Raw genomic sequence first — 26,779 nt, forward strand, 5'->3', positions numbered from 1 at the left:
GGAATCTCCAGTGGGAAGGGCCGGGGTGAGGAAACGGTCGGAAGGCTGAGATCACTCAAGGGCTGGCACTCCCCCTACATCCCAGCTCTTCGACATCCTGTAATCTGACCCCTCAGGCACGGTCCCTGGGGGGACACTGGGGGCGTGACCCCAAGGTTCTCCCCACTCAGCAACTTCTCTTCTTAATAGCACCCTTAATAATTTGGGAAGTCGACAAGGGCCAAATTAACACCAGAGACGACCTACACAAAGCTGACCTGAAGGAAATAAGCATGAGCCCCTCTTCTTCAGAGTTTTGAGGGCCCCGGGCAGCCTTCTTGCCCTGGAACGTGCAATCAGAATCAAGAGAGACTTAAACCGGACTCGTGTTTGAGGACTCCAGTATGTTTTTTGATACAAGAAAAGAACATCTACGTTAAACGTTTTGCATCAATCAACGACAGTGCAATTGGATCACAGTAACTCCCAGACAACGACAGGATTTATTTACAAAAGTGTCACAATACGTGGGAAGCAATATAGTCTGGTCATGATACACAGGCACGAAAACATTAAGCTTTTTTTTCTCCAATCCCACTGGTGTTTCTCCGTGTCCGTATTTATAACCTCGTTGAGAGATAACCCCAGGTCTAAATTTGAGGCACTTCCTGAACGGGAGGCCACCGCTCGCGGCCCTCTACCCCTGCGGGCGGCTGGGCTGGTCCTAGATCTGTACTGGTCCTGGATGTGGGCAGGTGCTGTACTTCTCACGCAGGACACCGGCTTCTGGGGCCCCGCGTGGTCTCTCCAGACTAGGGCTGCTGGGCCTGCCCACCTTGGTCTGCAGGTGCCTGGAGGGCCCCGTAAGAGAACTGTCCTCTGCCCCCCGCTGCAGAATTCGGCAATTGCTTTGGACATTCTGCTCCTGCCCGGTTGTTCTTACCCTTCTGCCCGCTCCATGGGACACACTCTTTCCTCCAAAACCTCAGAGCAGTAAGCACGGGCCAGGCGATGGAGACACAGAGAGGAGCTGAGCGGCTCTCCGGGAGCTCCCGGCCGAGCCAGGGAGACACGCGTGTGACGGCTAGATCGCACCACAGTTAGATGAGAGCAGAACCTCTCAGTTTCTTTTTTCCTTACTTTCACTGTTCATCTCCCCGTCAGACTCAAAGCTCCATGAAGATGGACGGTGTTGGTTTCGTTCTGTCTCCTCCCCTCCTAGCACATAGTAGGTGTTCGATGCGTACTCGTCCAACAGACAAATACTTCGCACACTTGTCATTCTTTGTGCTTATGTCACAAGTATTTCTCAGTCTAATTACATCCTCTTCGGTTTATTTCAATTTTTCTTTAATGTTTGTTTACCTTTGACAGAGAAACAGAGAGAGACAGAGCATAAGCAGGGGAGGGGCAGAGAGAGAGGGAGACACAGAATCTGAAGCAGGCTCCAGGCTCTGAGCTGTCAGCACAGAGGGGCTTGAACTCACGAACCATGAGATCATGACCTGAGCCAAAGTCAGACGCTTAACCGACTGAGCCGCCCAGGCGCCCCTGGGTAAACGTCAGTTTTAATGACATCACTTTATTTCCTCTGTATTTTCCGAAGTGGCCTGAAGATAGGAATCGCCTGAAGCATCTTTCTGAGATGCAGATTCCTGGGCACCACCGCAGCCCGACCGCACCAGGATTTCCCAGGGACGGGGCCCCAATCTGCAGGAGGAGCCACATAGCAAGTGTCTGAGTGGCTGTTACCGTCATCAGGGAAATTCCAAATTCTAACCAATTTATCAGGGATTAATTTAGCCTGCTTCTAAACTGGGTGATTTCTAGAAAACCTGCTTTTGGGTGGACAGTAGGATTTCTGTTGAGTGTGTCACAGGTGTATTTCTGGGCCAAAGGCTGCACACGGCTTCCAGCCGGGAAGCCAAGCCGCCCGCTGCACTTGGCCTCCCCCAGGGCCTCCCCTCCCTCGCCCTCCGGGGTCTCTGCCCACCTTGTAGGTGACTCTGTATCTCCTCGTCTTGTTTCCTGCTGCCTTGATTCTGGCTGAGACTGAACGTCTTCCTGTGTTTGATTACTAATCACATTTTCTCCTCTGAGAATTTTCTTTTTCTTTTTTAATTTTAAAAATTTTTTAATGTTTGTTTATTTTTGAGAGAGAGAGAGAGAGAGAGAAAGAGCAGGGGAGGGGCAGAGAGAGAAGGAGACCCAGAATCTGAAGCAGGCTCCAGGCTCTGAGCTGTCAGCACAGAGCCTGACGCGGGGCTCGAACCCATGAACCATGAGATCACGACCTGAGCCGAAGTCAGAAGTTCAACCAACTGAGCCACCCAGGCGCCCCAACTTTGAGTTATCTTCAAACACAGGAGCTGCACAGGCACACGGACTCACACACACACCTTATCCTCCTTTCCTCTGTCACTCCTCCTGTCTCTCCATGGAGAATAGTTAAGTGTCTGCAGGCTGGCGGTCAGGGCTGGAGTCACAGGCATTGGGGGGAGGCGTTGGCAGCAGTAATAATGACAAAGGCCAGAGCCCCGAGGACCACATAGGAAGAAAGTATGAAAGAGAAGAAGTGAGAAACTGAGGCCCCAGGGCTCCATCATGCAGAGGCCGGGCACAGGGAGCTGGCCTGGGAGGCTGGCCGGAGATGTAGGAGGCAGGCCAGCAGCCTTGGTGTCCCGGGACACTGACAGGGGAAGGTGTGCAGAAGACGGGGTTCCAGGAAGAGGCCCCACCCAAGAGCGGGCAGGCCTTTGCTTTTTCTTCTACTTGGTCCATGGTTTGCTTGGTAGGTTTCGCATTTAGTGTTTATTCTGAGGGGGGCAGAGAGACAGGGAGAGAGAGGGTGCAAAGCTGTCAGCACAGAGCCAGACGCGGGGCTCGATCCCACAAACTGAGATCGTGACCCGAGCTGAAGTCAGACGCTCAACCGACTGAGCCGCCCAGGCGCCCGGTGGGTTTCGCGTTTAACCGCCTGACCCGTCTGAGGTCCGCGGGGACGCGGCGCGGGGGGTGAGCCCCGACCGCCTCCGGCCTCCAGACGAAGGGGCGCTGGGGCATCTGCCTTTTGGTTTCCGGGTGAATGCGCACAGCTGGAACCTGCAGTTCCAAGTCCCGCTTCTCCCTCCCAGGTGTGCGACGTGGGGCCGCTGCTCCCCGCCGGCCTGCGGTGCCCAGGCTCGCTCTCACCACGGCGGTCGGGGCTCTGACACGGGCACATTCGGACCGGCGCACGGTAAGCGCTCAGTAAGTGCGGCAGAGAGCAGCGTGAGCCTCCACGGCAGGCTCGAAGGCACGGCTGGTGGCGCGGCCGGCATCCGGGGGAGGCGCGGGGCCGAACGGGGTCCCCGGGGGACTCACGACGCCTCCCCCTGCGCCGAGCGGGCCGAAGGCCTGAAGTGCTTCCTCGGCTCCCGAGTGGCTGCCAACAGACGCTTGTCTGTGCATCCCGGCAGCCGTGAGCAGAGTGCGCAAAACCAGCGACGCAACCAGCCGCTCCAGCCTGCCGGACCCCCGCAACCAGCCGCCGGACCCCGCACCCAGCCGCCGGACCCCGCAACCAGGAGCAGGACCGAGCAACCAGGCGCAAGATGCCACAACCAGCCCCTCGGCCCCCGCAACCAGCTGGCTCCTGCCCACGGGGCCCCACCTGCCAGACCCCGAAGTCCTTGCCTCTCCCCAGCCACAGCCGACAGCCCGGGGAAGAAATCTCCTAGACCCTCCTGTGGGCAGCTGTCGTCACGTCTGCAGACCGGCTGCCAGGCCTCCCCTGGGGTACACAGATGTTCCCACAGCTGTCTTACACCTGCACGTACATCACCCCATGTTGCCGTGTGGGTACTCCCCAGTGGCACCGGTAGTGGGCGATCTCCCTGAACAGCTTCCCCATGTCTGTCTTAACACGTCCTCCTTTCGGGCACCGGGTTGTTTTTGTTTGTGTGTTTTCCCCAATGTCAGATATACGGCAGTGCCCGGGGTTCTTCAATCCTGCCGAACTCTCCCCCTTTATCTTCCCCAGAGACGTTCTAAGGAAATGATCAAAGCAAAGCCACACTCAGATCAGGCAAGACGGTTCCCCCGGCCCCTTCTGGCCGCGTCCCTCCCCACGTGATGACGAGTCCCCAAAGGAGCCTGCCCACTTCAAGTCCACAGCCCTCCTTCCAGGGACCTGGGACCCTCCCAGGAGCCCCTGCCCCAGCGGCCCCCAGCTCATCTCCAGATGTGCGTTCTGGATCTCTCCTCCTGAGGTCCATTCTCACCAGCAGTGGGCACAGACGTGGACGTGAGGGGTGGCCGAGGCGCCCTGGGTCAGCGGACCGAGTCCGCACGTGGGAGCCGGGCTGCCCACACGCAGCCACACGAGGTCGCTCCCGATGCCAGGTGACCCAGGAGCCGGGGACAGGACGGGCCTGGGGGCCAGAGTCTGAGAACTTCACACCCGAGCCTGGCCTTCTAAGTGCTGCGCAAGTCTGTCAGGAGGGAGGGCGGAACACGTCTCATCTGACGGCTGGTAAGCCTGCTTCTGACTCTAAACTACGGAAGCACCTGGCGGGCGAGGCCCCATCTCACTTGGGACCCTGGGCGTCCTCGGGAGTCCTGGCTCGGAGCTCGTCACCGTGTTTGCTGGCTCTGGCCCTTCTGCGCTGCCACGCTGCTCTTCCCGCAAAGCACGCTGGGTTACGATCTGCGCGTGTGCTGGGCAGCAGGGGTCCCAGGTGTCTATTCGGCAGGCGTGGAGCGATCCGCCAACACTGTTTTACGCTGCATTTCCCTCAGCACCTGCGAGAATAATAATAAAACCACCCTGCATCGAGCCCTGACTGTATGCCAGGCACTGTGATAAAACACTCTGCATTTTCTCATTTATTCCTCCCTGCGACCCTCCGAAGTAGGCACGTGTAGGGTCCCTGTTCTAGAGGTGAGGACAGTCAGAGGAATAATCAGTGCAGAAAACCTACCTACACGGTTCCTTCTACCCCATTCGGACCCTCCTCTCTGCCTCTTGCTCTCCCCCCAGCCCCCACTCCCAACCCCTGAAACCTCCGCGGATGCGCCTGCCCTGGACGCGCCGTGTGGAGGGAACCGACGCCGTGTGCCGCCCCGCACCTGTTCTCTGTTGAAGCCCACCCACTCACACCCTGCTTTGGAGACCCCATCTGCGTTCCCAGTGACACCACTTTGCCCCCTGGGCCTTCTTGCTGACCAGGAGACACTGGGCGCGTGGGGGCTCATCGGCGGGAAAAGCGCACCTCCTGTCGGTATTGGGTTAATGGGCTCGTGGACGACACCAAAACAGACAAAAGTGTTTGTATGGTTTGCAGACGTTGATGAAAAGTCACAAAGCGGGTCAAAGGGGGGCGGGCTACAGCCGCAGCTTCCGGGTCCCTTCGGACCGCGAGCACCAGGCCCAGGACTCCAGGAGCCCTTCCCAAACACGAGGTTACACATCACGCTTCTGTGCAGCCCTCCTAGCGCCCCTCAGACACCCTCAGGGTCCTGCTGTGCGCGCACCGGTGTTCTGGTACCTTCCACACTCACCAGCCCGTCTCTTTCCTCGTCCTTCGGCCCCCAGACACTTTAACCTCTCTGCACAGCGGGGCCGTGGCCTGTGACCCGCACCAGGCGCACGCGGTCAGCTCCCATGGGGCAGGTGGAGGCTGCTCAGAGAACTTCCCCTGAGTAACAGCTGAGGGAGCGACACTGCGGCTCCGTGGCTCGGAGCCACGCCGTCTGGCCACGTGCGGCCACTTAAGATTCACCAACAGGCCACGCAGTCAAAAACTCAGGGCCTGTGTCGCGCTGGCCGCCTCTCAGGTGCTCGACGGCCACCACACCGGACAGCATACATCACAGGACATTTCCATCACCCCAGAGAGTGCCCTCAGACAGTTCTGATGCCAACTCCTCCCTTTACGGCTCGCGGCCGTGCTGTTAGGTGACTCCATGCCTCTCCCAGACAATCGGCCTCTCCTCGTTCCCGTTACTCCGTTCTTGCGATCTATGAAGGGAAAGTCCTGCGTCTCACGCGATAAATCGTCTTTATTTACGCAGGGCTGGGAAGGGGCCAAAAGCGAACGGTCAGCGAGCAGCGTGTGAGAACCACAAACGCCTGCCCGGAGGACGGGTGCTCCTGGAGCAAACGCGTTTCCTGCCGATTCCGGAACGCTCTTTGTTGGGCCGCGTTTGCTCAGACCTTTGCGAGTGCGCTGCGTTTCTGTCCCTGGGACTTGAGGCTGAGCTCCGCTCCGCAGTCAGAGAGACTGAGAGATCTCTCCGCCTCCACCCCCTGAGCCGGGGAGGGCTGTGCTCTGACGCTGCCCGACTCCCCGGCTTCCACTTTGGAAACGACAAGCCGTGGTTGCGTGTGTGCTCGGGCCACCCTTGGGGCAATGACTGGCTCTCAGTAAACATTCCAGGCGGCCCATGGCCTTCCGGACGGTAGCTTCTGCGAGTGGAAGATTTCACGTGGAGAAAGATCTTGCAACTCCGCTCGAGAGCAGATACCGCGGAAGCCAAGAAGGGCCACAGTCTCAGGCTGGACAAGTAAAGAGGAACGGCCACCTCCTGAGAGCATCTCACTCTACTTAGGCATCGGGAAGAGCACACGGTAGGCGTGGAGGGGGGGGGGGCACGCTGGGGGAGCCCTGGGGGGGCCTCCCGTCCTGAGGAAGGGGGCAAAGACGGTGAGGAACCATCGTCTCGGCTGCAGCCACCACCTTCGAGGAGGCGTCTCCGGACAGAGGAATGAGGACCCAAGATACACCACCAAGCTGAGACGACGACCAGGAGGATCTCACCCAATCAAGATGGGACGTGGCAGCAAAGGATTTCTCTAGGAGCAAAAACGTTGTCAGAGTGAGTACGAAAGAGTTTCTGACCTCCACGAGCTCACTATAAGGCAACCGGCACGACCAGAATATTAAAAGCAAGACTGTCAACGCTCACTGACGACGAGGGGTGAGTAGGAGTGGCTGACAGGGCCCTCTGTGCCTGGGCTCGTCAGCTGCACCCACACAACACTGGACCCCAGGGCCGCCCTCCGGGGACCACCGGGAGACGGGGTCGGAGGACCGGGAGACGGGCGCCGGGCGTGTTGGGTCTGGAGAAGGAGTTTCAGGAGTACCGATGCATCTCTGCCAGTCTTTTAGGGTCCCTTCTAGAGGACAGAGTAGATAAGCAATTCTATTTACACGGCTAATTGTTTGAAGGGTGCTGAGCAGAGAAAAGACACACTCCCACTCTTTTCTCAGCGCCCAGTGCACCATACCGGGAGCGCGGGGTGGGGGGGGGGGGCACTGCTTATTAAATACCAGGCTCAGGGGCGCGCAGCTCATAAGTGGCAGAGCCGGGACTCAAACCTGCACCCGCCTGACGCCCGAGTCCCCTTCCTCCGGGAAGTCCCCCTGACTATGCCAGGAGCCCCCTGACGTCTGACCTTTCCTGTCAGGTCGCTCCCTGTGAACTCTTCTCCTCGCACCCCAAAGAACCCACACGGTTTCGACTTTCGTCTGCGCCCACAACACTAGCTGACCCCTGCCCAGCCCCCACGGCCACCTCTCGCCCCCGCGTGCCGCTGGGCTGCCCGTCCTGGCTCACGTTCCTGAGAACGACTGAGCCGATCAACCGGCCTGGCCCGAACACCCACCAGCCTCAGGGTGGGCTGGGGGCGCCCGGAAAACAAACACCAATGTGGACCGAGAAGCACCCGGAAGTCATCGTCGGATCGTTCGACAGCGTGCGCCACGCTCGGGGGGCCGGCACTCCGTCCCCGACTTCCTGGGAAAAACGGGTAAAGACCCCAACGAACGGCTTCGGGGGCGGGGGGTGCCGCGGTGGAAGCACGGGTGGGGGGCAGCGGGGTCTGCGGGCACGTCAAGGACGGCGTCCGGAGGAACACGAGGGGCAGGCCACGTGGGGCAGACTCCCTTGGGACACGGAGCGTGCGGAACCCCGGGCACGGAGCCTGCAGTCCTCAGACGTGTCGACACGGGGGCTGGCTGCTGCTGGTGGTGACGGCGAAGGTCAAACTGTCGGCCAACAAGGGGCGTGGGGAAGGAGAGGGGACGGGCATTCAGCGTGGGGCTCGCGCTCGGGCTTGCTACTCATTACGCTTGCTCGTTGGAACAAAGGCACAGACGCTGTGGGGAGGGAACTGCGACGGTGCCTGTCGACCGGCCGTGGCCGGGACACCCTCTGATCCGGTGACCCTCCTCCAGGACCGTGTCCTACGAAGCGCCGGTCGCTCACCTCACTGCTCGTGCCCTCGTTAATTTGTCTCTAACAGCAGAACACCGGAGACCATCTAATGCCTCCTGATAAGGGGTGACTCGACAAATTACCAACGGTCCACACAATGGACCAGGACAGAGCGGGTAAGAAAGGAATGAATTAAATATACATGTATCAACGCGGAAAGATAACCACGATAGACTGAGGTTTCTTCAGTTGTAGGTTAGGATACATACAGGATCATCTCACTGCGTCCGTGTGTGTGCGTGTGTGTGTGTGTGTGTGTGTGTGTGTGTGTGTGTGTGTTTGCCCAGGGAAAGGTCTGGAAGTGTAGGTCTGACTCCACATAAGGGTTCACTCTGCACCGGGAAGGGGAGTAGAGGAGAAACAGGAGATTTTCACTGTTTACTGCACTGGCTTCTGGATTGCTTAAAAGGTTTGCATCACACATGAAAACCTCTGTAATTTAAACATTTTTGAATGATGGGGCGCCTGGGTGGCTCAGTCGGTTGAGTGTCCGTCGGCCCAGGTCATGATCTCACAGTTCAGTTTGTGAGTTCGAGCCCCGCATCAGGCTCTGTGCTGACAGCTCGGAGCCTGGAGCCTGCTTCCGATTCTGTGTCTCCCTCTCTCTCTCTGCCCTTCTTCCACTCGTGCTCTGTCTTTCTCTCTCTCTCTCAAAAATAAACATTAAAAATCTGTTTTAATTTTAAGGGGCTCCTGGGTGGCTCAGTCGGTTGAGTGTCCGTCGGCCCAGGTCATGATCTCGCAGTTCAGTTTGTGAGTTCGAGCCCCGCGTCAGGCTCTGTGCTGACAGCTCGGAGCCTGGAGCCTGCTTCGGATTCTGGGTCTCCCTCTCTCTCTGCCCCTCCCCCACTCGTGCGCGCGCACAGGCGCGCTCTCTCTCTCTCTCTCAAAAATAAACATTAAAAATTTTTTTTAATTTGTCTTAATTTTTGAATGAAACGATTACCAAGAAGACATTGGCCTATAATTAGATGGAAGTAAAATCTAATTAAACACCTGCTCCACTCCTTCTCCACAGGGCCCCCAACCAAAGGGACACATGTGCAGGCAAGAGCCACAGCAGGTGAGGCCACGCTCTGGTACCTCCCGCTGCTGGCCTGCAGTGAGTGGTGAGTGGGCCAAAGTCTGAAGTTTTAGGCCCCAAGACCCCCACCCTGAGAGATCTGATTGTCCTACTTAGGAACCGCGTTCTGATCCCTTTCCCGGCCCGGGTCCATGTCACCGACTGTGTTCAAGCACACACACACACTCGCATGTACGCACATGCACACACACCCATCCACGTGCACACACGTGTGCATGCACACGCACACGTCCCACGTGCTGAGCAGGAGTCTCCCTGTGTCTCTGGCCCGTATCATTCTCGGGGCCCTGCTTCCCCCTTCTGACGCCGCACACGGACCCCTATCGGCATCGGCGTCTAGAACCCCAGCATTACTGAAACGTGCAGAGGACGCGGGCGCTCGCGCTATGCCAAGCACACGCCTTGTGACCCGCCCGGCACAGGTCACTACCTGTCTCCACCCCGTAAGAAGTGCCCAGGCATCTTCGGCCTCCTCCCGCAAGCACACGGGCCTCCTTAGCGTGGGCCTGGGACTCCTTCGGCCCCGCCTGTGTAGGAGGGCCCTGTCTGCACGGGTCTCCTCACTGGAGCCCTCGGGGCTGAATGGGAGGGGTCAGTGGAAGCACACTCGGGACCAATTAGGAAATGTCCACGCTGGTCTTCGTGTCTCTGCTTCATCCACCCTTAATTCTCCTGTGTCCACGCCTCCTGTCCGTGTCATGGCCTCTTTCTAGATCCGTCTCTGCCCTGGAACTGTTTTTAGCGATAATTCAGCAGGACCCTGCAAAGCACACAAAGAAGAAAGGCCTGAAAACCACCAGTGACTTAAGTCACCTATCTCGTTGGAACTTCGATCTAGTTCCAAAGCCGGCCCGGCTGACGGGAGCTCGAAGCCTCACTGAGTATTTATTTGTTCACGACGCTGACCCCGCCCTCCCCGAGCACGGGCTCTCAGAAGCTTGGGCTGCAGCTCTCGGAATTCACACCCTTCTAGAGCCACCTCTGCAGCAAACTGGCGGGCCTGAAATGTGGCCAGGGGGGGAAATGACTACAAAGGCTTCTGAGCAGCCCAAACGAAACACAGTTCACCCACAGGGGCATTTTCCTCACCCATATTCAAAGGCCAGCCTCTCGGTCCACCTCACCCAGAGCCCCTGCGCTCTTACTCAACGTGCAGCTCGAACACAATCAGAGGGAGGGTTTCTAAACTCACAGCAGATCAGAAGGAACAAACTAGAAGCGGACGGAGGAATGTGCCAACAGCACAGGCTGGAAAGTGGCACCCAACACGCCGGAAAGTCCCGACGGGAAAGATCGTGAACGAGGAGTCAGTGCGGAATCTGGGCCATCAGGTTACAAGACAAATAGCCTTGCATCCCTCAAGGTCTTGAGGGCTCATTACAAGACCATACCATGGGCCCATCCGGTCTACCAAGTCCCTCCTCTGCGTCAGGCTCTTTGCGAGCACATTAGTTAGCCATTGCTTTGGCCACTAGTTGCAGGGACCCCAAACAAAAGCGGTTGAACCAAGCCTGGCAGGGCGGGGGGGGGGGGGGGCAGTTTCTTCAACATACCAGGAAACCTGGAGGTAGGGAGTCCAACACTGGGGTGGCTCTTGATCTCATCGGTAACCTTCTATCTTTCTTGTTCACCATTCTTAGCACGTGGCTTCCAGCCTCAAAGTCACCTCGTGATCACAAGATGGCTGCTGCAATTCCAGTCATCACATCTAAATTCCAGTCAGCAGGGAGGAGGAAAGGGAAGTGTTGGGGACAGGGAGGCATACTTCCCATCTGAATTGAACTCTTTGAAACAGCTCTCATGGAAGGTTTACCTAATCTTGCTCATATCTCACTGACTGTTTCAATGTGCAAGGAGAAGGGGGAAAGGAAGGGTCCCAGGAAAGCCCCCAACAGCGCGGAGGTTCTGGGAGAAAGGAAGAAAACGAGAAAGAGGTGTCAGCAAGACAATCCTGACAGCCGGGCCCCACGGCTGATGTGGGGAGTCAGACACAACTCTGCCTTCAAGGAGCTCAGCCTTCAGGGAGAATCATTTCCTTCCAAAATGGTTAAAATAATAATTATGTCCTGAGACACAGACTTTCATCTCGATGAACAGACTCCGTAATTTAGGGCAACACTTTCCCAGAAGATTCTAGACTGCGGAGAATTTTGCTGAGTTTGTTTGTTGGTTTGCATTCCATAAGAATTACATTTCTGTCCACGAAGTCCGCTTGGGCCCTGCTCCCATCCACCAGCATTTATATTCCTCACAGGTCCGTGGCAAGACACGAGAGAGGTTACCGCTCACAGCAAGTGCCCACGGAGTGTCTCGGGCAGGAGGCGCCGTCCCGTCTGTCCTCGCCCGTCCCCCTCAGGCCTGTCCCAGTAGAATCCAGGCTGCGGGTACCACGGCCGTGGCTCTTCCTCCGTGGCACCTGTGTTAAGGGAGGAATCTGCCCCGAGACAGGAGATCACGCATTACGTGGCTGCAACTGCACACACGGGAGGGGACGCACTTTTCTATCCTGTTCTGAGCAAATCTGACGTTTTCTTCGCTCAAGTGAATGTGGTAAAGTCCGATGGTTTTCTGCGTCAGGGGAGCGGGTGGATTTTCAGCTGGTTTCTTCTATCTGTATGCCGGCCAGCGATGGGGATTTACCCCGAGTCCGCCAGGAAAGGAGGAGAGCCGCTCAGACTCCTCCCCGAGCCCGACCCGCGGGGCCAGCGGGCACCCACGCTGGCACCTTTCACCTCTGCTGCTCGCGGGCCCTGCCTGTGCTCGCGCTGCTGTGTAGGGCCAGCCTGCAGGCTCGGTGACGGGCGGGAGGGTCAGGGCGCGGGCGGCCCCGAGAGGGGGTGGAGCACCCCACACGGCCTCGGGGAGCACGAGCAGGGTCCAACCAGAGGCCCAGCCACCGCGTGCCCGGCCCCACGGTCACCCACCCAGCCGAGAACATCCCTTCTGCCGGCGTTAACCAGGCACAAGGACCTGTCCATTCAAGTCCCTGCCCTCATGGAGGGGAGAAGTACAAAGTCCAAGGGGGGCGGAGGGGGAGCTCCAGGAGAAGCCCCTAGTAGGGGTGATGGGAACAGAGGTTTTTCTGGAAGAGCGTCGCCGGGGCAGAGCTCCAGGGGACGGTCAGGGTAGGCAGAGCAGGGAGCGAGGCTGGCGGGGGCCCCCTGAGCCCCCCCTGAGCCCCTGAGCGAGGCTGGTGGGGGCCCCCTGAGCCCCCCCCCCGAGCCCCTGAGCGAGGCTGGTGGGGGCCCCCTGAGCTCCCCCCCCCCCCCCCCCGAGCCCGAGCGAGGCTGGCGGGGGCAGGTGCGAGGTGAGGCTGGGGAAGGCGGCAGCCAGGGTGATGGGGCTGCCCTGCAAGGGGGTGGGCCACAGACGGGGACGGGCAGGGGTCTACGTGGCCGGGTGGAGGGTGGCTTGGCAAGGGCACAGTGGGCACTGGCCCCGTGGCGGGGACACAGGCTGCCGGAGATACGAACTCCTGCCGGGGAGGGTGGGACAGGAGGACAGCCTACTTCCGGGACTGGGTGGGCTCATCCCAGTCTCGTCCCGCTGGGAGGAGGGCAAGTTCAGAGTCTGACCGCGGGTGAGGTCCGGAGGATGAGCCACGGAACCTCCCCCGACCAGCTCCGGGGCACGAGGGCCCGGCGGCGCCCACGGCAGGTGCCGCCTCTCCTGCTGCGCCCGCAGGCCTGCCCTGGGGACGGTACGTGGGAGCGTCCCCTGGAGAGCAGGAGGTGCCTCCAGAGGGGACATTTTGACGGAGGCCCGTCACCACTGGCAGCGGGGACACGTCACGTGCACACACGTGTGTTTTCAGAGCAGCCTGACGGGCACGGGGCAGGGGCAGTCGGCTCCCTGTGACCCGCAGGGCATCGGGGGTCACACGTGGCCAGTGGCTTTGCTCCCGCCGAGCCGGCCAGTTAGGGGCAGACACGGAACCGCGCTCCAGGTCTTCTGGTTCCTGCGCCGGGACCCGTGGTTACGGGGGGGCAGGTGAAGGCTCTGACCCCAGCCCCACGGCTCACCGACCTCCCCGAGCCCCTGCTCGGTGGTCTGTGGACGGAGGAGCGCGATGTCACCTGCTCGCGGGGACACGGGGACGCGGGGACGAGGCTCCAGTGGGGTCACACAAACCCGCGGCGTACCTGACACGGTGCCCGGCACGCGGAGCCACACCGCAACCGTGGGCGCTTGGTAGGGCGACCGCGGGCCCATCCCGTGGCGAGTGTGAGCGCGGGACGTGGGGCCCGGACGTCAGGGAGCCGGTCCGCGGAACGTGGACTTCCACGGGGTGGTTTTCTTCGCCCCAGCATCCAAAGACCCGAGTTCATCCTCCCTCCCGAGCTCAACGCGAGCGAGGGTCTGGCCCCCAACTGGGGCCGCGGAAGCGTTTAACGCCCACCCTCCTGGTGGGCTCAGCGACGCGCGGCCCACACTCCCCGGCCCCGGGAGTCAGACCCCGGGGAGTCAGGCCCGGGAGTGGGGCCCACGCTGCCCTCTGCAGAGCCAGCGCTGAGGCGAGCGGAAGATCTGACTCAGCTCAGCCTCCCCATCCGTGTCCTCGGTCACATGTTTGTGGTCGGGACCACAGGCCCCAGTGACAATGACGTTTAGCCGTGAGCAACACAGCAGACAACCCCTCCGTTCCCTTCCTGGTGGGGTCCCGTAGGATTTCTTGAAATCCTGTTCGTGTGGTTGTCGTGCAGTTCAAACGCGGACTTCTCTTTGAAAGACAAACAAACAAAAAAACCTGCCACAATTCAAAGTGAACTCTGTTTCTATAAAAAGGAAAAAAAAAATAGTACTTTTTCAAAAAACCATAGCCCAAACTGGAACATTTAAAGATGAGGCCGATATATAAATATGCACGCCCTCGCATAAAAATAGAGCAGTTGAGGCTTGTGTCTTTTCCCATTGCTGAATGTCACTGAAACCACCCCCCCCCCCCCCCCCCCCCCCCCGCCCAAAGCCACCCTGTGGTGAGTAACCTCGACTCAACACGGGTCACACCGCCCCCTGGGGGTCACACCGCCCCCTGGCCGCAGCGGACAATTTTCCATGGTGGGGGGCGGGGAGCGGAGCTCAGAGCTGCCCCCACGGCTGGCTGCTGGGGAGATACCCCCAAGGGCGTGTTTCTGTTACCTGGTGGGGAGGGGCACTGCCGACAGCCCAAGCCGAGCCGGAGGCCGGGCGGTGTCCCGGTGGGGACGGGCCGAGGGGCCACGGCCGCGTTCCCCCGGGGGGCGGCGTAGTGCGGGGGGCTGCTCCAGGTGGGGGCTACGGAGGCACCCCCCTCCCCCCCACCTGCAAGGAAGCGGCCGCACCCCGCAGGGGAAGGCTCGGACTCCGGTCCTCTGCCGACTCCGCCTGGCCAAGTCCCTGTGCGGTGACGAGGAGGAGTGGGTGACTCCTGCTCAGAGCCACCGGGCGGCCACGGGAGAGGGCTGGACCTGCTCTGGGCCCCGGGCAGCTGAGGCACGTTTCGCTGTGAAAACAGAGAGCTGAGAACAGGGCCAGGGATGAAAAAAAGCGAAGGGAGCAGCTCGCCTCACGAGGAAAGTGAGGAAACACGCAGGGCGCGGACGCGGGATCGTCAAAGGGCCGGGAGACCGACTGAGAGAGCCCCCGTAGCCGGAGCGCCAACAACCCGAGCAACAAAGTCAGTGAAGCAGTATCGGATTAGACGCCGGGGCGTAAAATAAATACCGCTGAGTCCATCCTGCTATAAGTAAGTGATGGGATAAAGCAATACATGAGAGAAGAGACAACTGTCCCACGCGGAAGGACTGCAAACGCTTCGTGTGCGTTCCCTGCCCTCAGGCAGGTGGACAGGACCCTCGGTCCCAGGCCCCTGATGGCGGCCGCGTGCTCCCCCCTCAAACGCCACGGCGGGCGGAGGGGCAGGAGGAGCGACCTCCCAGGGCAGCCTGACAGCTCTCCTCGGCCAGGTGGCCCGGCCAGGGTCGGCAGCCCGTGTGCCACTAACGCCGATGGCATCTGAAGACAGTGCGATGGTGCCCGTGACCTTCCTCGCAGAGCCCAGAGCCCTGGTCTGATGGTGCATAATGCGTCCGGTAGATTCCGACAGAGGGGCATGTGCTGCAAAAGAGTGGACCCGCCGAGCTCACCAAAAATAAGGAGAGTCCGGGAACTGTCACCACCAGGAGGAGCCTGAGGAGACCCGAGGACTAAGGACTGTAATGTGGTGTCCTGGATGGGGTTCTGGAGCAGAGAAGAGACGCTAGGGGAAATCCTGCCCGTGAACTTGGACTTTAGTCAACAATAACGTGCCAGAATTGTTCCACGAATTCTAACACATGTACCGCGATGGTGAGGCAAGCCGGTGATGATCAGAAGGGACGGTCTGTGGGGCAGCAGGGGAGTGCCCGGGAGCTCTCCGTTCTGTTCACTCACTTCTGTAAATATAAGACCATTCCGTTAAAAAAAAATACAGTCCATTAATTTAACAAGGAAGGTGGAGGAGGAGGACAAAAGAGCATTCTTGGGGCGCCTGGGGGCTCAGTCAGTTAAGTGTCCGACTTCGGCTCAGGTCACGATCTCACAGTTCGTGGGTTCGAGCCCCGCGTCGGGCTCTGTGCTGACAGCTCAGAGCCTGGAGCCTGTTTCAGATTCTGTGTCTCCCTCTCTCTCTGCCCCTCCCCAGCTCACGATATGTCTCTCTCTCTCTCTCTCTTAAAAATAAACATTTAAAAAAAAAAAAAAACAAAGAAGAGAGAATCCTTAGTGCCTCCATGAAGGGTTGGCCTGAGGGAGGGCACGGTCAGCACACAAGGTGGGGGGGACCCCGCTGGGGGCAATGAGGCGCCCTCACGCTCCGAGGCTTGTGGGGAAGTGAGCAAACTCCCGGGGGGAGTCCAGGAAAGGAGCCCACGCAGCGACCCACGTGCACACCGTGTCGGTGTCCCTCGCGTACAACGTCAACCCGCGAGATGGGGAACTCCTGGCTCGTTAAACTTGACTCTGTAAAGGAAGACGATTTCTTTGCCTTTTATAACCCCAGTAGCCTTCTGAGGAAGAGGCAGCCGGTCCTGTAAAGACCCTCTGTTCTCCAGCCACTTCTACGGCTGCAGATACGCAGGAGCGGAGTTGAGAAGGGGTGGCTGGGAGAGAGAGGGAAGCGAATCAGCAAAGTGGCCGAGGCTGAGGGCTGCGTGGGCCCAAGGGCCGAAGGGCCGGGGACAGCCCTCCTGGCAGGTTGGCCAACGGGAACGTCACAGGGTGGGCCGTAAGTTGTCCGCGTGTGGCCCCCTGCAGGAACCGATGGGTGGCCCACAGCTCCCCGAAGAAGCTCTGCTGATACGTGATGGCCCGGGACGTCCTGGGCCGCGCCACTGGCAGACAAACCAGGCTACGTGTGTGCCTGGGGATCACTCTGGTGGGGATACGGGAGCACCTGCGGGGCACAGAGCGGGAGACGGAGCTTCGGTCGGCGTGGGCAGCTGACTGTGGGGAGGGAGGCCCCCTCGGGGTCTCGGGCGTCTGGGGAGCGTGGAGACTTCCACGCGTCCTTCCTGGAGGGTCTGCGTGGAACAGGCGTGGGAGCCTGCATGTCCTAGGGGATGCCAGGGGCCAGGAGAGGCTCGCAGAGGTGACCGGGTCCCTGCGACCAGCGGGGACCAGGTGCACCAGGTCCGAGGAAGCGCGCCCAGGGCCCCCCCCACCCCCACCCTGGGGAAGACAGGTGCCCGGAGCTCGCGGACACTCGAGTTCTCGACACAGGGGCTGCGCGGCCCAGGCCCTCAGCACAGCTGGTTCCTCCCACAGGACAGCCAGCCCGGAAGAGCACGCCAGCCCACGGGGCCACGCCGTGCCCTCCATCCGGGGGTGCGTGGGCCCTGCTGCAGACAGTCGTGTCTTCTGGGTGACCACGAGCACAGCAGCCGCTCATGAGCACCCTCGGAAAACAGCTGTTTGTCTCCTTCCCGGCGGGTACTCGGGCCTGGAAATCAGCGCGCAGGTCCACGGAGCGTGTGCATGCTGGTGGGCCAGGAGTGGAACGCAGGGGAGGCAGCCACAGCCCTACGTGCGGTCTCCGCCCCGCCCGCACCTCCCTGCCTGGCTCAGAACGGCCCGCACAGGCCAGGCTTTCACGGAGAGCTGGCGGGGGTGGGAGACGCAGGGCCACACATCCACCGATGCTCCCACGGAGGGAGACTCATCTGGCGGTGGGGTGAAGGCCGGCAGGGGGCTCTGGGGAGGAGGGGGTCGTGGAGCCTCCCGGCTGGGCTCCAGGGGCTGGAGGCAGGACACGGAGGCTGAGGAGGCTCAGGGCCACCCGGGTGGGGAGGGAAGGAAAGAGGGCAGGGCTTAGGGGAGAGGGTCCCCGGGGGGCTGAGAAAGGGGGCATCTGGGGCGCTCGGAGCCAAGGACAAATCCAGGTGTGGTCTCGCCAGCCCTGGACACGCCCCATGGGCCAGTATCTGGGTCGCCCTGACGCTCAGGCCCCGTCTCCTCTCCAGTGGGACACTCTCCGGCTCCCTCTCATGGCTGCACGGGACGCCTGGCCGGGACCTGGTTCTGGGAGCCACACGGCTGTCAGCAGTCAGGCCCACTGAGGTCTCTCCTGAACCCTAATTCTGTCATCGCATATCTCACCTGGCCCTCAGGGAAACCAAACCGACAGTCAAAGCGAACCCTACAATAACCCTTCAAGAAGTGCCCCAACTTCCGGGGCGCCTGGGTGGCGCAGTCGGTTAAGCGTCCGACTTCAGCCAGGTCACGATCTCGCGGTCCGTGAGTTCGAGCCCCGCGTCAGGCTCTGGGCTGATGGCTCGGAGCCTGGAGCCTGTTTCCGATTCTGTGTCTCCCTCTCTCTCTGCCCCTCCCCCGTTCGTGCTCTGTCTCTCTCTGTCCCAAAAATAAATAAACGTTGAAAAAAAAAAATTAAAAAAAAAAAAAAAAAAAAAAAAAGAAGTGCCCCAACTTCCAACTCCCAAGCAAGGAGGGGCCCTGGGCTCCCACGTTGGCTGCTGGTGAGCACTGGCCCCGTCCCCTGCTCCTCGCGGTTCTCAGCAAGGCCACTTACAGCCCCTGTCCAGACCGTCACCTGCACGCACAGCGGCCGTCCCAGCCCCACACCCGGAGGGTCCACCAACCTGCACGCACAGTGCCCCTCCCAGCCCCCGACCCAGAGAGTCCCCACCAGCCCAATAACTCCGCCTCATTACTCTTCCCAGGCCCAGGGTTCAGGCCACTTCCCTGCCTTCCCCATCCCGAAAACACAAAACCCTAACGGATCATCAGAAATTGACGGCTAGGGTTTTGCCGGCCACCATCACCGCCCCCCAAAACCCAACCACTCACATTTGGATTTGAGTTAGCAATGAGGAAAGCTCAGGCAGGAGGGATACAATTGCTAGTGTCTGGCTACGATATATTCTAAATAATAAGTAACACGTAAGGTGTAACGATGTTAACGTGTATGTAGCACAGAACGCATAATATATGGTGTCTGACAGGTAACATACAGTATGTTATGTTTCTCAACAAACGGTCATGGCTATTAGTATTATTGCTATTACTTTAACTCAAATTATCAAACACATTATACCCCCTGTCTTCGCAATCAGTTGTCCTAGAACAAGAGGAATCGCACCTTGCCGTCCGGTCTACTACCGGGCGCTGCTGGGAAAGACGTTCCGCACGCGGATCAGCGAGTCCCGGCCAACCGAGGCGTGCCTGGTCACCGCCCAGCCCAGCCCTCGCTCCCTCAGTGGGAGGGATGTGCGGGCACTGAAGCCACAGCCCACAGGCCCGGTCCCGCTGGGCGTCCCGGTCTCACGCCCCCACATGCCCCTGAAGCTCCACGGGTCCTAGAATTCCTCCAACGCTGTGGAGCGTGGGCACTGGGCACCACCGATTTCCTTAGATTTCAAGGGAAAACATCGAGATGTTCTCAGAAGCAAAAAAAAAAAAAGGGGGGGGAGGGTTAGACACGACCCCAATCCTGAGGTTAGAGAAAGTACAGAGGAGATAAGAACATAGGGATAAAATTCTGACCGCTGAGTGTCCATCAGTCCCGGCGAGGGGGTGGGGGCGCAGAAGTGCCCGTGGAAGCCAGTGCCCACGCTGCCAGGAGCCCCCGCATCCCTTCCCACACACCGCTCTGAGCCCGGAGCCTCGGGTCTCTCCTCCCCCAGGACCCAGATGTCCACATGGATGGAACAGTGGACACGGCGTGTTAGTGCTGGGAACGGCTAGGGGAAAGTGTCCCTATTTCCCCAAAACCCAGGGAAAGGGAGCCCAGCAGACGGGTACCCCGCCCAGCCATCAATCAGCCCTCGTGGAGGCCGATCCGGCCCGGGGAGGGGCCGCAGGGACCCCGTGGAGCCCCACCACTGACCTTGACTCAGAAAGGAAATGGGGGCCCAGAGCTGAGGGCGGCGGGCACATCTCAGCCCCAGGAGCCTCGACTCGCACGCGCTGTGTGGAGACCACCGACGTCCGTAAACACACCTGAACAGCACGACGTTGAAGGAAGGGCACTCCAGTGCCCAGACGTGTCCTGTGTTACTCCACCAGTCCCCTGACACCACAACTTGGGGGGGGTTTCACTCATTTCTCACCACCACATACAGTGCTGCCCAGAGCCTAGCAAAAACATCTTTGCCCACCTTTACTTTACTTCCTTGGGACGGACTCCAAACGGAAACACCGGACAGGCACGCGGATCGCGCTAGATGCCAAAGCCTGCCGGACTGCTACGTTCCTTTCCAGAAAGGGGGCATCTTCCAATCCCACCGGCGACAGGGAATGCCTGCTTCTCCCCACTCTCATCAAATGCGGTTTCTCATTCCAGCATGCTTCCAGGGTCTTGCCAAGGTCAGTAACGCACATACCCTTTGATACTCTAACCCCACTTTTCAGAAATTACCCGAAGGAAACATTCACACACGGGTGTGCCCGTATGAACACAGACCCACGACGGAACGTGTGAGTGACAAGCAGAGTGTGCCGTAGGGTCCCTTGAGCTGTTGGCTACGTGGTTCCCCCGTCCCCCGCCCTGTCGGCCTGCGCCCGTCCCTGCCGAGGACAGCCTTAGTCCTCAGACCATTGCCAGTATTACGAGAATCCTAATGTTCTTCCCCACCCTCCAAACACCAGTGTCTCCCTGGAAGGCACCGGTGTTCCCTGGCCACGTCTGCTTTCCTGGGACAACCACCCTCAGAGCTTTGACTCTCCCTTCCCTGAGCTGGGCAGTCAGACCTGATCCCCAGCAAGTGGATCCTTCTTAAAAGTTTCTTTTTTTTTTTTTTTAGAGAGAGAGAGAGAGAGAGAGAGAGCGAGCAAGCAGGGGAGGGGCAGAGGGGCAGAGAGAGAATCCCAAGCAGGCTCAACGGTCAGCACAGAGTCCAACATGGGGCTTGAACTCATGACCCCGGGACCATGACCTGAGCCGAAATCAGGAGCCGGACGCTCAACCGACTGAGCCACCCAGGTGCCCCCTTAAAAGCAACTTCTAACAGCTCACACCATGGCTCTAAGTCAGTAGAGCTTTTGAGGTCACCTCCAGGCAGCAAGGCTCTGGGCTCTCGGGCCCGTTCACCCTCCCCAACGGCCCTTCTGCCTCCGTCCCCGAGACCCGCATCTCACGAGGGGGCGTCCAGCCTGCAGACGAACCGCACCTGTGAACAGCCTCTGCCCCCCTCCTCCCCACCCAGACCCTGCCGCCCCCCTCCATCTGGGGAGAGGCCTGGAATATTCAGAGAACGAGAGGATGTGAGGGGTAGAGGGGAGGCGCCATGGATACAAGTCCGTCTCTAGGGGGGCACCTGACCCTCCTTTCCAGAAACGATCTTCGTCCACTCAGCCCAGTTTCACATTCGTTTCCTTATTCTGTCCGATATCCCCACAAGTAGGAACCCATGTAGATGGGTCCAGAAGTGCTACTTACATCCCGGGGATAAGGTGCCCGAGAATGAAACCCCCACTTCAACCGGCTTTCTCTGCTGCAAGCCCTCAGCTGCCGTCACAGGGACTGAGGGCCGGGGAGGGCGCGTGTGGGATGCGACAGGGACAAGGGCCACCGAGTGTGGTCAGGGAGGCCCAGGCGGTCATGGGGGGTTAATGTTAAGCCTCTGGGACCGAGGGCAGGGGCCCCAGAAAGAAAGAAGCACACAGGGAGGGGGTCAAGACCCACTCTGCTTACATCAACACTTGACTTTGTGGGTCACATATGAACCCGGGATGGAAAAGGGGACTCTCCTCGTGTTCCTCTTCTCTTTCTTTCCTCTCGGCCCCCGACCCCACGTCTGTCTTTCCCCAGCTCCACTGAGATATAACTGACACATAATGCCGTGTGAGTTGAAGGCGTGCGATATGAGGACTCGATAATACACACGTATTATAAAATCTTTGCCACAAAAGGGGTAGTTAGCACATCCCTCACCTCAAATGATCTCCATTCTGTTGTGGTGGCGAGAACATTTCAAATCTACTCTCTTAGCCACTTTCTTTTTTTTTTTATTTTTTTTTCAACGTTTATTTTTATTTTTGGGACAGAGAGAGACAGAGCATGAACGGGGGAGGGGCAGAGAGAGAGGGAGACACAGAATCGGAAACAGGCTCCAGGCTCTGAGCCATCAGCCCAGAGCCCGACGCGGGGCTCGAACTCACGGACCGCGAAATCATGACCTGAGCCGAAGTCGGCCATTTAACCGACTGAGCCACCCAGGCGCCCCTCTTAGCCACTTTCGAGCGCACAACACAGTAGTGTTCGCCCCCGTCACCATGCTGTGCGTCAGCTCCCCGGAACTTACTCATCTGACACTGGAAGCCGGTACCCTTTGACCCACGTCTTCTTATCTGCCCCCCGCCCCCAGCAGTGACCAATGATGAGTCCACTCCCTGCTTCGGGGAGTTCAGCACCTCTAGCTTCCACACACACATTCAATCCTACGGGATTTGTCTTTGTCTGCCTTATTCCCGGAAACTCAATGCCCTCGAAGTCCATCCACGTCGACAAATGGCAGGATCTCCTCCTTGATGACACACAATAATAGGTAACATACCTCGCGTTCCTTCGCCCATCCGCTCCTGGGTGCGCCTTTAGGGTCCTTCCCTATCTTGTCTCCATAGCTCAGCTACTGTAAACAGAGCTGCAACGGACATGGGGGTGCACATATCCTCTGCAATTAGTGATTTCATTTTCTTCAAGTAAATACCCAGAAGTGTGGCTGCTGGGTCATGAGGGCAGTTCTGTTTTTAACTTCTTGAGGCACCTGCATCCTGTGCTCCAGGGCGGCTGCCCCGGTTCGCGTTCCCACCCACAGCCAGAAGGCTCCCCTTTCTCCGCGTCCTCACGTCCTCGCCGCCACTTGCTGTCTCTTGTTTGGATTCTACCTTCCTAAGGGGCACAGGGTGACACCCCATTGTGGTTTCGATTTGCATTTCTCTGACTGGTGTTGTCGAGCACCTTTTCAGGCTTTTGGTGATCATTTGCATACTTTCTTTGGGAAAAGGTCTGTTCAGATCCTTTGCCCATCTTGAAGTCCGATTTTTATCTTTCCGCGATGGAGCTGTAGGAGTTCCTCATCTATTCTGGAAATCAACCTCTGATCAGATAGATGGTTTGCACACACTGTGTCCTGTTTGGTAGGCTGCCCTTTCGTTTCGTTGATGGTTTCCTTTGCTGTGTAGAAACTTTCTAGTCTCACGAAGCAGCACTTACTTGGTTTTGCTTTTGTTTCACGTGCTTTCTGTGCCCTTTCCAAACCATCCTGGCCAAGACCAGGGTCAAGGAGCTTTCTTCCTATGTCTTCTTCCAGGAGTTGTACACTTTTGAGTCCTACATTTAACCCCTTAATCCAGTTCAAGTTAATTTTTGTGAGTGATATAGGACACCATGTTAACAGAACGAAAGATAAAGATCACACAATCATCTCAGTTGAAGCAGAAACAGCATTTGGCGAGACTGAACGTCCTTTCAGGATAAAAACTCTCAACAAAGTGGGTAGAGAAAGGACGCATCGGAGATCAGAGAGGAAGAAGGAAAGTCATCTGTTTGCCGATGACGTGATCCTACGTGAGGAAAATCCTGAAGACTCTACCGAGTAACCGTCAGGACGGATAAATGCGGCGAAGCCGCGAGGGCACGACATCCACACACAACAATCAGCTGTGTTTCTACCCACCAACAGTGAACTACCCGAAAAAGAAATAAAGAAACCAATGCCATTTATGATAGCACCAAAAACGATAACATCCTTAGGAACAAATTTAACCAAAAAGTGAGAGATCTCGGGGCCCCTGGGTGCCTCAGTCGGCTGAGCGTCAGACTCTTCGTTTCGGTCCAGGTCGTGATCTCACGGTTTCATGGGTTCAGGCTCTGAGTCGGGCTCTGCGCTGATAGGGTGGAGCCTGCTTGGGATTCTCTCTCTCCCCCCCCCGCCCCTCCCTCATTGCGCTGTCTCTGTCTCTATCAAAATAAATAATTAAACTTTAAAAACAAAAGTTAGAGATCTCTACACTGACCTCCGTAAGACAGTGATGAAAAAAACTGACAAAGACACAAATGGAAAGATAGCCAGTCTACACGGACTGGAAGAGTTAATATTGTTAGAATGTCCATCCTACCCGCTGTCACCTATAGACCTGATGCATCTTGATCAAAATTCCAGGGGCGCCTGGGTGGCTCAGTCGGTCGAGCCTCCAACTTCAGCTCAGGTCATGATCTCGCGGTTTGTGAGTTCGAGCCCCGCGCCGGGCTCTGTGCTGACGGCTTGCTCAGGGCCTGGAGCCTGCTCTGGATTCTGTCTCCCTCTCTCTCTGCCCCCGTCCCGCTCACACTCTGTCTCTGTCTCTCTCAAACATAAATAAACATTAAAAAAAATTTTTGTTTTTAAATTCTAATGGCATTTTCCACACAAATAGAACAAACAATCCCAAAACCTCTATGGAACCACAGAAGACCCTGAAGCGTCACAAGCAGTCTTGAGAAGGTACCAAGCATCACACTTCCTGATTTCAAAATATATTACAAAGCTCTGGTAATCGAAATGGTAAGAACCTGGCACAGAAACAGACACCTGGACCAGGGGACAAGATGGGGGGCCCGGAAAGAAACTCGTGCCTGAGTGGCCACCTGATGCTTGTCAAGGGAGCCAAGAATATTCGGGGGGAACAGACAGTCTCTTCGATAACTGGCGCTGGGAACCTGGTTATTTGCAGGCAAAAGAACGAGGCTGGACTCCAGTCCGGCTGGGTCTGAGAGAGACTGGGGGGGGGGGGGGAGAGGCAGCCCTCGCCCTCAGGGCTAGTGCGGTGGCCAGGGAACTCTCCTGAGATAAGCAGAGGGAGTCCCCAGCCCACGACGAAGTGCTCTTTTCCCAAGTGGGGCGGGAGTGAGGGTTACACCATGCTTTTCATGCCTGGGATAGTTAAGCTACAGATTTAAAAAAAAAATTAAAAAAGTTTTTTTTAATGTTTATATTTGAAGGAGAGAGAGAGAGAGCGCGCGAGCAGGAGAGGGGCAGAGAGAGAGAGAGAGAGAGAGCGAGGAAACACAGAATCCAAAGCAGGCTCCTGTCAGCACAGAGCCCGACGCGGGGCTTGAACCCACAAACTGTGAGATCATGACCTGAGCCAAAATCGGATGCTCAACTGAGCCACCCAGGGGCCCCCAGATTTTTTTTATCATCATCACTACAAGCACTTGGTTCTTTCCTCACCGGCACAAAACGGGCTGGAGTCATTTGAATTCAGCTGTAAGAATGCGTTTCTGGAAGGGGAATGGGGAACCTTTTAGAACAGTGACCCCACTTAATTTCAGAAGAGGAACCCGAGGTGCCGAGTTGAAACGATCTTCCACGGCCGCGCAGCTAATGACACACACAGAGCCTAGACGGCGCCCCGAGCCTGCCCAACCCGAGTCGGAGGTCCTGGCGCAACCGTGGCCTGTCGCGACCTCAGCACCGCCCTGACCACGGGGGTCCCGTGGCCCTGCTGTCACTGTCCTCAGCTGTAGCCTCGGACCAGAAAGGCTGACTGACCCGGAAGCTAAGGCAACTAGGCTTGCGGGGTCCCCCACGGCTCTGCACCGTGGATGTGAAAATTTGTGTTTTCTTGGGGGACCCCTCAAGCATGAGCTGCAGACCCCACTAAGCTCTGTCTGCCTCTGCTGACCGGTAACCACGTGCAGGAGCTGAATCTCAGAAGTTCCAAAAGCATCTCCGACCGACTCTCACGAATCCCCACGTGCGACTGTCTTTGGGACGAGGTGCCGAGGAGCCTGGGCAAATCCAGACAGGGCTGTGGACACCGAGGGAGCAGCTCAGTGACCCCCGTGCCCGGGAGCAGCTGGTCCGCACACCCACCCTAAATCCCTCCCCTCCAACTGGGGCGGGCAGGGACGGTTTCCCATCTTCATCCAGGACTGCCCATGGACTCGGAACCCCATCTCCACGACCCGCGCCCCTGAGGACCTTCTCCATCCCAGCCGTGCGCTCCCGGGACCGGAAGCTTCAGAGGAGGCAAGCAGGCCACGGACAGAGGGCCAGGGGGCTGGGGCGACAGAGGGGAAGAGATGAGGGTACGTCTAAGGAGCTGGAGCTCAGAGGTCACCGCAGGTTGTGGGCACCAGGACTAAGGGGGTGTGACCGAAGCGTGACCTGAAAAGAAGGCGGGAAAACTGAGTGGTTTGGGGAAATACTCAGGAACAGAGCAGACAAGACGTGGTGGGTACGCTGCATGGGTGAGGAAGCGAGTGAGGACAGAGGGATCGCTTGGGTGGAGGGTGGCAGCCTGCAGCGAGGTGGGAAAGGCCAGAGGAGGACCCAGCTTGGGGTGGGGGTGGGGGTGGGGGTGCCGGGTCAGCTGGGGACACTATGACCCCGTGGGCCTTCCGGTAGGTACCGGGATGAACTGCGATGGAAAGCAAAAGAAAACAATGCGAGACCTTCCTGGATAACTGCACATTCACCACCACAAACGGTACCATCACAAGGACAAATATGTAACATTTCCGAACTCGGGAAAATGGCCCAGCAGCGGCCCACACTAAGAATGGGAGTAATTTGGTCCTGCGGTCCAGCAGGGGAAAGAAACCCCAAGTTTCTAATTACCTAGCCACAATCCTGTATTTTGATGTAGAAGAGAGGCAACAGAGAAGCTCTCTTCTGGTCACAGACACGCTAAAGAGTCAAGAGACGAGCCTTCTGCCCAGACCACGGCTGGACACCGGCCCAGGCCGCCCCAGTTTCTCAGATGAATCCCCAGGAGCCGCCAGCGGCCCCACTTTCCCCTCTGCCCGCCTTACAGGGGCATCAGCAACAACGTCCTCCTCAAAACGCACCCCTGCCTTTGGTGTCCTTCCTCACCAACAAGTACGGGGCCCTGCTCACCTGGTCTCCCATTCTGCCCGCCACTCCGTGCGTCCAGAAGCTCTCACACAGCCTCTGCGTGTCCGCCGTGGCCGTGAGGTCAGTGAACATCTCGTCCGCT

At 58.4% G+C, this 26,779-nt stretch overlaps 1 long non-coding RNA gene across 3 annotated transcripts; it reads right to left on the minus strand.

Annotated features, from left to right (window-relative positions):
• Positions 1-384: 384 nt before the first annotated feature.
• Positions 385-26,779, minus strand: LOC115515436. 3 transcript variants are annotated; one of them, XR_003969271.1, is made up of 3 exons: positions 26,680-26,779; positions 9,753-10,082; positions 385-1,344 (listed from the first exon to the last, which is right to left on the minus strand). It is a non-coding gene; the product is annotated as an uncharacterized LOC115515436 (long non-coding RNA). The 3 variants fall into 3 exon arrangements; XR_003969270.1 differs by lacking the exon at positions 26,680-26,779 and adding an exon at positions 22,351-22,499; XR_003969272.1 differs by lacking the exons at positions 385-1,344; positions 26,680-26,779 and adding exons at positions 5,083-6,814; positions 22,351-22,499.

Source organism: Lynx canadensis, chromosome B3 (genome assembly GCF_007474595.2).
Source record: "Lynx canadensis isolate LIC74 chromosome B3, mLynCan4.pri.v2, whole genome shotgun sequence".
NCBI classification, from domain to species: Eukaryota; Metazoa; Chordata; class Mammalia; order Carnivora; family Felidae; genus Lynx; species Lynx canadensis.